The sequence below is a fragment of the Hippocampus bargibanti genome, linkage group LG02 (assembly GCF_051943395.1).
Source record: "Hippocampus bargibanti isolate YZ-2025 linkage group LG02, ASM5194339v1, whole genome shotgun sequence".
NCBI classification, from domain to species: domain Eukaryota; kingdom Metazoa; phylum Chordata; class Actinopteri; order Syngnathiformes; family Syngnathidae; genus Hippocampus; species Hippocampus bargibanti.
In genome coordinates this window covers 9,064,528-9,077,011 of record NC_142735.1, presented here as the reverse complement: position 1 = coordinate 9,077,011, position 12,484 = coordinate 9,064,528, and positions in this window count along the sequence as shown.

The following is a 12,484-nucleotide window of genomic DNA, read 5'->3' as shown; positions in this document are numbered from 1 at the left end:
ACTGTGGTATGTCATTGTGGACATGTGGACACTTGAGCTCTCACCCCCCCCCCCCCCCCCCAAAAAAAAAAACAAACAACAAAAAACAAACAAACAAAACAAAAACAAAACAAACACACTCTGACAAGACCTTTGCAAAATCTCATTCATCCTTTCAAAACACATCATCAAGACAATGGGTTTTGGTCCTCTGAGAAAGTTTTTGTGAAGGTCAGGTGGGACAGGAAATGAAAGGATTGACATTATTGACATTTTAAAGGCTCTGGCACTGTTGTCTTGTAATCACAGGATGAAAATTAAGGCTGACATTTGTAAAAGATGTTAATAGAGGACACTAGTCACTGGCCGGCTCAATATGTACACCTGCAGCATTCAATCAGAGACAATAAAAGAGCTAAATTGAAGATCCCTGACAAGTAAAAGTAAAGTAAAAAAAGTGATATTTAGTTGACTCAGTGGTGCATTCTGGTATGTCTAATAGGTGCGAGCACATCCTACGTGCCCAGCAGTGCTGGCACTGCTGGGGAAGAAGGGGCTTGTGGGGTGGCGCAGAAAAAAATGCTCCCTGTGAAACACTTGCAATGATTTGGTATGACTTGATGGATCATGACATGTTTAGTCATTGACGTTTACATGGATGACTTGCCAAGTTCCACTTTGAGTGGAGGATGCCACTGTAAGTAAACATTGCTGACAAATATTTCGCGATATCTTCCAGAACCCATAAATGTTTTCCGTGATGTCCCAACTCAAGAAGAAGGAACGCAAAATTGATATTTTGCCTGCAGCCGGTGCATAAAAGTTTCAAACCATAGGATACTGTTATATACTATTATATCTATAAGCCAGAAGTATTAATGTAGGGTTAACAACGCTGGGCCTACAGCATAATGGCCTTTTGTTTAAGCACCACATAAGTGCCTTGGTATTGTTAATTACACAACAGTTAATTTGTAGTGAACTTTGAATGGTTCTGTTTCCTTCTAGAGTCCTGATCTTTTAATTGGCTAGAAAAGTTCACTCTGCTTGTCTTGGAAGAAGTCTACCGTATTTTCCGGTGTATAAGGCGTGCTGGAGTGTAATGTGCAACCCCAATGAATGGTGTATTTTCAAACTTTTTCCATATATAAGGCGGACTAGAAGGCGCACCTTTATGGAATGAAAAATTTATATAATTTATGCATAGATAAAAGTTTTCCAAATATAAGGCACACCGCATTATAAGGCGCTACAGTAGAGGCTGTGATTACGCACTACTTCTGCGGGGGGGAAATGGAGTCAGTGGCTGCTGACAGTAGTTGTGAGACCTGTTGTGGCTCAATATTACTTCACATATAAGGCACACCTGCGTATAAGACGCAGGGTCATCTTTTGAAGAAAGGCTTTTGGGTGCATCTTATACACCAGAAAATACGGAAGAAAACGTAAGTTTTGGAAACAAAATTTTATTTTATGTAAATGGAAAAAAAACCAACAAGGCGAGCTCATTCAACTGGGAATAGGGCTACAGAACCTTCAACACAGCTTGAATGCATAGTAGCTGGTAGTTTAGCTCTGCACTTGTTAATCTTCCTCTCAACAGGCTGTTTTGTTATCGACAAACATTTTTTTAATCTCATCGTGTCATTTCTTTGCATAGCTCTGCCACAATTTCTTTTTCATATTTTACGACTGTACTTAATTAGACTGTAATTACAAAGTTTATTGTAGCCACAAGGGGGCACAAGCCAGTGTCTTATTGTGCTGGTCCCAAGCCCGGATAAATACAGAGGGTTGTGTCAGGAAGGGCATCCGACGTAAAAATTCTTGCCAAAACAAATATGCGAATTAAAACTCTGAATCCCATACCGGATCGGTCGAGGCCCGGGTTAACAAGGGCCGCCATTGGTACTGTTGACCTTCAGGGTGCCAGTGGAAAATTGACTACTGTTGGTCGAAGAAGGAGAGGAAGGAGGTGTGCCCGGAAGAAAAGAGAGACATGGAACTCCAAGAGTATGGAACTAAGAGTAGGAACTTTGAATGTAGGAACAATGACAGGTAAAGGTCGCGAGCCGGTTGACATGATGCAGAGAAGGAAGGTTGACATTCTGTGTGTCCAGGAGACCAGGTGGAAAGGGAGCAAGGCTAGAAGCTTAGGGTCAGGGTTTAAGTTGTTCTATCATGGTGAAGACAGAAAGAGAAATGGAGTTGGGAAAGGCAGCCACTCTCGCGGCGCCGTCTTGAAGTCAAACAAAAACAACAAAAAAGCAAGGCTCATGAGAGCACTTGCTGACGGCTGCCTACTCGGGCGCCATCTTGGACTCCTATGTGCCCCACAAGTAGGATGTGAGCTGGCGGCGAAGGATAAATTTTGGTTGGACTTTGATGAAGTCATACAGAACATCCCGAGAAGTGAGAGGGTTGTAATTGGTGGAGACTTCAATGGACATGTTGCCGCAGGAAACAAAGATGATGAGGAGGTGATGGGCAGGTTTGGACTCCTGATGAGGAACGCTGAAGGACAGGTGGTAGTAGACTTTGCTCAGAGAATGGAAATGGCTATTGTGAATATTTTTTTCAGAAGAGACAGGAACATAGGGTGACCTATAAGAGTGGAGGCAGAAGTACACAGGTCGACTACATTTTGTGTCAACGGCGCCATCTAAAGGAAATCAGTGACTGCAAAGTAGTGGTTGGTGAGAGTGTAGCCAGACAGCTTAGGTTGGTGGTGGAAGAGTGTGGAAGAGTGTTGTATGACATTTAGGAAGGAGGTAAGACAAGCACTGGGTGGGCAAAGGGTCCTTCCAGATGACTGGCAGGACCTTTTGATTCTACAGCTTAATTTAAATTTCTCTCGCTTGTGTTTCTGTTTAATTACTGGTCATTTTTGTTTCTTGTTGGCTTTGCCATGTCACTTGTGCATCTGCCTCAAAAAGGGGGGGGGGGGGTTTTAAACATTTCAATTCCTGAATGTCATTCATACTTGTCAGTGTGTGGTAATAGATCTCTTTTTTTCTTGTTTGTTGTTTTTTCAAGAAAGTCTGGCAAATGATGACAACATTTGCATGAAAGACCATTATAAATTGCAATTCTTTGACAATCCTTCGTCTAATAGAAATTGTCATTCCTACCAAGCCTTCTTTGCTCGTCCTTCCTCACTTTTTTGTTTTGCTTTGAAGGCCATACGAAGATAATATGCAAAATTGAGACAAGCGAGAAATGAGGAACTGTTAATACGTGTTATATCTTTCAGGAATGGACACCCATGCTTCAGTAATTTAATTAGCAATGGGGGTGGGTGGAATGTGTAGGTTCAGCAACTCTGTCGCACTGGATCTTCTATGCATCTATTTTGGACCATGTGTCCTCTACAGGGCCATAGACAAACTGGAACTGACTCTGCGATAGCTGACGTTGGGACTTGAAATTCCGTGGGAAATTTATATTGTATTTAGGTTTAGAACATTTGACCATTTGCAATTGTTTTATGTGTGTATGTTAAATTTAAATGCATGTTTTGTATTATTTTTTTTTTTTTTTTTCAGTTTTTTGCACCTGCAGCAGTATTCCTGTGTTTTTAGCGGTTGGACACCCAAGATGACAGTTTATCCCCCAATCACACTTTCTCCTTTCATAGTCAGATTGAATTATTTAAATAGTGTCATATAAGATGTCAAAACTAATTAACTTGGGCAGGCCACAACTATGATGGAAAATTAAATGATTAAATTTTGAGAGTATTTTTTATGTTAAATTATTTACTGTATTACTCACATGTAATGATTTGGGGGCTATGGGGTACGAGCAGGGTAATTTAAATTGGAGAAAGTATTTATGTAAGGATTACAGAAGGGGAAAGAAAAAGGTGAGAGCGTATTTCTGGTCACGTTATACCATATGCCTCTGAAAAGCAATTCTTGAAATGAAGTTTGACATCCCACAGCTGCAGCCTTTCGAGTCTCTATTGGTCAGAAAGTATAAATCACCGCAAGCTTTCAGCATACGTAGAAATGTATCGCAGTGTAATTTCTGATTTAAACTATTTAAACACAATTCACCTTCCTTTCTTCTCGATGTATCCATTGAGTTTGCCTCGCTTGGAGCATGATAAGAAATAAGGATGAAAAGGAGACATGAGCGACAGACTCTCGATCAGCTTGGCAATTCCGAGTCAGTCTCATATCTACTTTTGCTTAGATGTGAGGGCGCAATGACCTTTTGTCAAAGTCCTACCTTCTCTATCCTTAATCTCCATCTTTATTTTTGTTTTGATAAGGGCAAAGTAAGTCACCAAGGATGAAGCGGGTACATGTGCCTCACTTCTGTTCTTCTCAGTGACGGTCACGATTTGCAAGGTGCTAGTGGTGATGGACCTCAAAAATGGAGGCAGGAAGTAGGAGCAGAATGTATTTGACAAACTGTATTACAGTAATTAAAGTCAGGGAACAAAATCTCAAACAATATTCATCAGAACAAAAATGTCCAAAGTAGCAAATAAAACCAGAAGTATAACATGACAAGACGAAACAAACCTGACAGGGTGAAACACACAATGACCCGACACTGAGTGGTCATGCCGGGAGTCCTTTTAACTGCCACTGATTAAAATGACCAACACATGTGCAGCCACAGGCAGGGCCCTACAATGCCACCTGTTGATCACAAAATGAAAACTGTGCCATGTGGTTTCTTAACAACTCCAATATTTAGTCCGACTTTTGCCCCAAAACAGAAAACCCGGCACCATCCAACTTGTGAACAATCTATCTGTCCATCTATTACCTAAACGCTTATCCGCACAAAGTTCACAGTCGAAAAGAATATGCAGTATAACCAATTGATGAAGGGATGTACATCAGATACATTAGAAATGCACATTAATTTAATTTCAAACCAATTCATGTCACAAGCTGTTAAAACATCCATGAATGAAGTATTTGACATTCATCATTTGTTTAGAAACATGAGGGTTTAGGCCAAAAGAGAAGATGAGGTCTTTTAAATTGCAGGGTGATTGTCTACCGATGACTGACTGTTTTTGTTTACAGTGCTGGTAAAAACATTGTGGTCAAACAGCAGTTTGCATGGACTTTGAGGTTTTCAAATGGCATTGTCTGGAGTACAGAGCTTGTGCGGAGAAGATATGCACTGGAGACGGAGAATGAAGTTCAGTCACGGTACTGCAGTGGAATGGTTAGGTCACAAGATGTAGAGGCAGAGAAGCTGCATGAGTTCACGTACTCGGGTTTAACCATGCTCCTGAGTGGACGAACTCCATTTTATCACATTGCGGGAAAGCAATTTAAGCTTTTATGGCAGCAATAATGTGTGTTGTAACATGGTGATTTATATGGCAATGACTACTTCATCTGGATACTAGCGATAAAGAGGCAAAAATATGACTCCAAATCACAATTCATGGGTTTAAAAAAATACTGCAAATTTATTGAAAAATCAATGAGATATTTCAAGCACAAACAAAAATCACTGTCGTACTGCAAACATAAAAAAACTATATGAGTTGGGGGTGAAAAAAAGCCCACAAAACAGGAGACACAGCTAGCCCTGTACTAGTTATAGATTATGAGATTTTCTTGAGACCAAAAGCTAAAGAGATAAGGTTGATAGGCCATGCAAAGGACGGACTGTGAAATGACAAGATGCAGAAGACTCATGAGAGATGGAAAAGAGTGATTCTCTTTTAGTCACCATTGAATAGCGCTAAGCTAAATGGGAAAGAAAACTCATCCGCCCAACTCATCAGCCCGTGATGGATAGCTCTATATGATTACTGCTTCTGTTGTTTTCTTCTTCTTTCGCCTTGGGCCCTTTACTCAATGTGTCTAACCCAGGGGTGGGCAAACTTTTTGACTCGCGGGCCGCATTGGGTTCTAAAATTTGACAGAGGGGCCGGGCCATGAGCATTTGGAGGGAGTGTTTGGGCCGGAAATATTAAACCTAAAGCATTAAAGGACAACCGACGCCACCGGACAAGTTATGTCCATAATTTATAAAATCACTTCAAATGACTTCGACTGAGCATATTTTACAAAGATTCCACAGCATATAGCTATAGTTTAAGTTTTAAGACTTGCGCTGAATATTCATGAAGTCTTGTTTTCGAGTTGGTGACGATCCCCATGTGACGTCACGTTTGGACCGCCCCTGACCGAGAAAGCGTCACACAATGTATTTTGGGTACTTTGTTTGGTCTGAAAACTTCGTGTTGATCCGTGTTGATGGCGAAATTAGAAGGAAAACACATAAATAACGCCATGGTGAATCGTTTTGTGTTGCACCAAGACAACTATTTGATATTCGCTGACATAAATTCCCAGCTGACAAATCAGCCCATTTCCAACGGAGCTTGGGCGCAATCTTCTGCATTTTCTGGGTGCTACATTGCTGTCATTGACGGCTCGGATTGATATGGGAGGACTCCTTGAATCAATTGCAAACATTTATGCTTTCCTCTTCAGAACTATTTGAATCATATTCATAATTGGATGAGTAAAGAGAAAGCATCTTCTCCGAATCAGAAGCCATTGTTTTGATTCTCGAGCAAGGCAAGACGTCTTGGCGTGACGTCACGAACAAGGGGGTGGGACCTTCTGAAACTGGCCATTTCCGGATTCATTTTGAAGTCATTTTTATTGGTGTTTTTCATTTAACTAAAAATATCAGCCTGCCTGATTTGGGTATTTTAGATGCTATAAAACGTTTTTCTGATGTCAGTGGGAAACAAACAAAATGGTGCCGGTTGTCCTTTAAATGTAGTGTGTACAAACCTCATAGCACAGTAAGAACACTACAACCCAATTTATTAACTGTCTTTCGAATGTGAAAAATATCCCTGATTAGTTAATAAATTTGTCTCAAGGAATATGGCGTTTATATACTATTTCGCAGATACTTGGAGGAGGAAATGGAAATAGATTAAAATAACATATGCACTGTGATTTATTAAGATTGCGTCTGTTTTTAATAAGTTTTCATTGAAGGAGCAAAGTTAAAGAAATCAATATTTATTGAAAAATGGAATCACTTTTAACATTCAAAACATATTATTACACAACAAAATATTCAAGCTCAAGAATACCTACTTGTGTTAAATTCCGCCAAATCATAGATGGTTTGTCCTGACCGCGCGCTCAACAAACTCTCCACTGACGCCCTCGCCTTCACGCGCAAACAATACACGTGTACCGTCGCCGAGCACACAGACATAGGCTACCTGCAGTTGAAATTTGCATACTCGGCACGGCAGCCAATCAGAAGCCTGCTTCTCTCTTCCGGACTTTCGCAAGCGTTATAAAGTCGTGCAATTGCATGTCATTTTCCAAAATAGATGCACAGAACCTCAGCCCAGAAGAAAGATTCAAAAGAAGCTAACAACATATGTGACGCTACAAAACGTAAATTTACATTAAACCGTGACTGTACAGTGTACGTAAGACTTATGAAAGGGGCTTAGTGGCTCGTAGGAAGCAATGCAAACGTTGCATTGTGCACCACAATGACAATCGACTACTGCAGCAAAATCTACTGCCATGCACATTTACCGTAAATTAAGCACGGTAGCATTTGTAGTAGGTACATTCTTGATTTTAAAAAAACTTTATACTTTGTGGCAATGTTTTTTTAATGTGATTTGTTGTCTCATTGTGCTTCAAGTTGTGACAAATGGGGCAGGCAACTTTTCAGTTATCTGCCCTGTTGTCCGCTAACTTTTTGTCATGAGTTTCAGACACTGTTTTTACTATACTTTAGGCAAGTTCGGCGGGCCGGATTAAAAAGCCTAACGGGCCGCATGTGGCCCGCGGGCCGTAGTTTGCCCATGTCTGGTCTAACCTCAGATGGTTTGCACTATCTATTTTTTTTGTTCAACCTGACATCCCCCTATGATGGAGAAAAAACAAAAATGCTCTCGAAGTTACATTAATAACAGAGATATAATGCCACTGTTTTTTTTCTTCAGTTTGTCAGGGGTTTGTTTGCATTTGTCTCGGCAAAGCCACCTGAGTCCAATTTCTTGAACAATTGCCATACACACCCACAGAAATACACCCCCCCCCCACACACACACACACACAAACTATGAGAAGCTAACATTGGTGCAGATAGAACACAATTGTTCTTTATCTTTTGGCCGACAAAATTTATTTCATGTTACTTTCCAGTTTGTTCATTGGGAGAGACAACTACACTATTTAAATCCACTCAAAAAGACCTGTTTTAGTTCTTATATATTTAATTTCATTTGTCAGCAGGCTGTTGCAACATGTGAGATCATATGACAACCAAGGAAGGATGTTCACGTTTTGAAAAACGCGAGACGGTGTCGGTCCAGACGTTTTTGTCATACAAATGACGATTTGTCCCTTTCTCCTCTGGTCACTCACATTGAGGATGACATTCCAAATGACAGAGACTTCAACTGAAATCAAGAGATAGATCGAAGTAAATGACAAAATATAGGAACAGCCTTATCTTGGGCTCATTATTTATATTCGTAGGTTGCTAATTTCTACATGTTTTTTGTTTAATAATGAAATATTTCGCAGCTTGTAGTTTCTGAATATATTCAGTTAATGTTTTTTCACCCAATGACAGGAATGGACAATACTAAGCAAACCATATTTTTCAGACCCAAAGGCAAACGTTAAATCCTTGAATTTTCTCAAAAGCAACAGTGAGTGCGCCTTGTAATTCACATTGCAAGAATTCGAAAGTAACTGCTGATTTTGTTTTCTCCAGTAATTGGTGAGATGGAATAAGTTGTCGTCGCTGATCTTTCAAAAAGATGTTAGTGGCAAAATAAATCCCAGAAGTATCTCAATGTACAGTGTTTGTAAACAATATTTTCTGGTTCTGCTTCGAACTCCTTTATAAGAGGAAAGGTCATTTAATGATTTTTTTTTTTGTATTTAAGACCCGTACATACTTCAAAACTTCACGGCTATCCTCATCTAACATTAAAATGATGCACTCATGCTGTAAACCCTTTGATGATTAGTAATAATAATGTTGTTCACTTATTGTATTGCCTTTTATATACACAACCTTTGAGATGAACACTTTTACAAGCCTTTTGACCTTTATATGGGAACCTCCGCAAGAACTAGAAGTGAGTGACTCACACATACTCATTTTAACACCATTTGTTTGGAGAGAGGGAGCAAGAGAGGGCGAGAAAGAGAAGAAGGAAAATCCAGCCAGTCACTTCATTCTCACTGGACCTTTTTCAATTTGTGCAATGGATTTTCGTGGCGGGAACTGGATGGGGCTGTGATGATTTACACACACACACGCACGTATGCACACGCACACGTACACACACTCACACGCGCACACATGGATAGGCTCATAGGTTCACTTTAAAGAGATGATGCAAATAGGGAAATAAATGAATAACAACTTTTCAAATATTCACAGCCTATCCGTAAAAAGACGTGGAAGCATACTTGACATTAAAATGATAATGTGAGATATTTCCACTTCTGCAAAACTGATATGACGCTGTCACAAAACCTTGACTGATTAATATAATTGCTTCGACTCAATGGTAGAGTTGATTTGTTTTGAAAAGACAGGTGTGGAATATTTGTGATTGATAAAGTCCTTTAATCGCTGTAGTCTTTCCAGAATAACAGTACGAATTTAGATTTCTATTTGAAAGGGAATGATATGTGGTGTTTAAGCTAGCCCATTTTGATGCGGTTATGGGTTTATTCATGCCCCATTGCAAACCAAATAGCCGTTGTCGACGTTAGGATGTATTATTGAATAATCAGGCCAAATTTGGAGTAGCCAAGTAAAGTAGAAGCATTACATGTTGAATTTCAGTAAATCTGTAAGACGTTGTTATTGCTTCAGGTAAATATTAATGCATATACATTCAAAGGTATTTGCTTCACTAGTGTTGACGTAGACATCAATATCAGTTACCAATTTCAATTTAGGCGTGGTGGTGTGTGTGGCTGATTCGTGTCTCGAGAGGACATCATACATTTAAAAAAATCATTTTAAGGATGGACAAACAAAGCAGCAACAGTGCAAAAAGGTAAAGATTTTAATATTATACTACAATATGGTGAACCTGCAAGTGATTCAAAATTCCTCCAAAACGAAACAGTCGTATGAAGGTGGCCTCTATTTCAATCCAAAACACCTTTTTAAATCAGGACAATTATATTCATTCATATTTTAAATTTTAGTAAATCTGCGTGAATAAATGAATAACTCACCACTTTCAAAACCCTCCCTACACAGAAATATGGCCACACTACTTCACTCTTTCCAAGTTCCTATGCCGTGGTAGGAGTCAGAAGAGGAACCAAACACAATTTGCCCAGCAATCGGCACCAAACTTTATGTGGACATCTCTACTTTTGCCCACTTCAATCTCTGAAAGTACCACAATTATCCCATTCAGAGCTCACTTATTACGAATGAAGAAGTTAGCGGCTTGCCTGCAGTTTCTCTCATGCGGGATCTTTCTCTCTTGCCAAGTATACAATACAATACAATACAATACAATACAATACAATACAATACGTATTGATTTGTATAGCGCTTTAACAACAGCTGAAGCTGGAACAAAGAGCTTAACATGGAAAACTATCATAAACAGCAGGGGTGTCAAAGTCATTTTTTGTCACGGGCCACATTGTAGTTATGGTTTCCTCCCGAGGGCCGTTATGAAGTTGGGGAAGCCGTTAGAATGTATAATCCCCTCCACATATTACACATAGAGTGCGCAACAAATTAATGAATAACTTGTTTTCAAATCTGAAGTCAGAATAATGACTATTATTGTGGCTTACATCCAAACATATGAAATTTTGGTGAAGATTCTAGCAAGTATCATGGAATTTTACAAGTTTGATTTGCTTTCACGGGCCGAAAAAATGTTCTGGCGGGCCGGATTTGGCCCCCGGGCCTGGACTTTCACACCTGTGATGTACAGGAAATAAAACAGTCACAAATATTGTACAAAACACCAGGAAGTAAAAATAAGATAAAGTCTGAATCATGATGAGTCAAATGCCAAAAAGTACAAGTCTCTAAAATTTGTACAGAATATTTCCAACAGGCTTTCCTTAAACTTATTTGCAGATTGTTATAGATTGAATTTCAGGATGTCAGAATTACCTTTACTTTTTTATCCCCCTGATTTATCCTCGAGGGGTTACGCCTGCCACTTAAAAACTGACAATGAGAGACATGGATTCTTGGCTACGCATCCCTTCACCTGAATTGAATATCCGCACTCGTGTGGGAATTACACTGTTCTCACTGCATGAAAAATGAAATCTGATAATATCACATATGGGCAAAAATATTAGAATATTAGCGGCAGTGTGAACATATCCTTATGGTTGAAATTTTTAATGGTCAGCAGTGTCTCGATGCAAAATTATTTTTGATTCAATTCTGCATACTCGTGTAATTTACCTGAAAGAGGTTATTTTCTTGATCTAAATTGGCTCTGGCATTCTGCCAGACCTGATCTTTTCGTCTCTGGTGGAGAAATGTCAGTTGGATTTGTTCATAAGCAAAGCCCAATCTAGTGTAGAACATTTATGACAGCTAAAACTTTCTCCACTACATAAACCATTTTCAGAAATTGGGCATCATTCAGGCTTGCGAGCTGCCAGTTGTCCAACTCTGATTGCGACTTTTGTTGAAGATAAACCTTTGGGAATTATGAAAGCAGAGCTCTGTTGAGGACTTAAACATTTTCCCTCTCTCTATCTTTGTTCATTGTGCAAGTTGTTTGGCTGAGAGGGCAGCTCCATAACCAGAGTCATGGTCCATACTCCTTTCATGGCCCACTGAGGAGGGTAATTAATGGTCAGGTCTGACTCCACTGATTTACACTGCACAAAGGAATGAAGCCACAGCGGACTCCTTGGCTTGACTTCAAACAGGCCACCGGGTAAGTTTTCGTTGCAGTATCCGCTACCTCAGAAGGAAATGCATCAGGATATACAGGGATATTAATCCCCTGTGACTTAAATAACTATTCCACAATGATTTAACCAATAATGTGCAAGCTTACTTGCTTATTTGTCATTGTCAACAAAAGGACACTCACCAACCGTTGCAATGAAAATGTTTACTGTTTATGCTGCTTCAGGGCTTCATCACTGCAGGACTGTGTCACATCATTTTATAGCCATGCAGAGGCAATATGTCTCAATGTGGACACCTGACTAAGTGTTTATTCAGTGGGTAATTTAGTCATACTAACCGAAGCCTAGTTTGTCTAAGCCGCCAATAGACACCTCAAGTGTGTGTATGTGTGGGTGTGCGTGTCAGTGACATCATGGATGGAGGGCCACGGCTGGCGAGCCACTGCCAAAATCAGATTTACAAGCTAATGAGCCAAACAGAGTGATCTGTTTGGCATGATAGCAGCCTGCTCGGTTTGAAAAGAGTGGGCTGTTCTCTGCCCTCATGTTTGAAGCAGATCTTTGAACTGTGCCAGTGGTCTTCTATG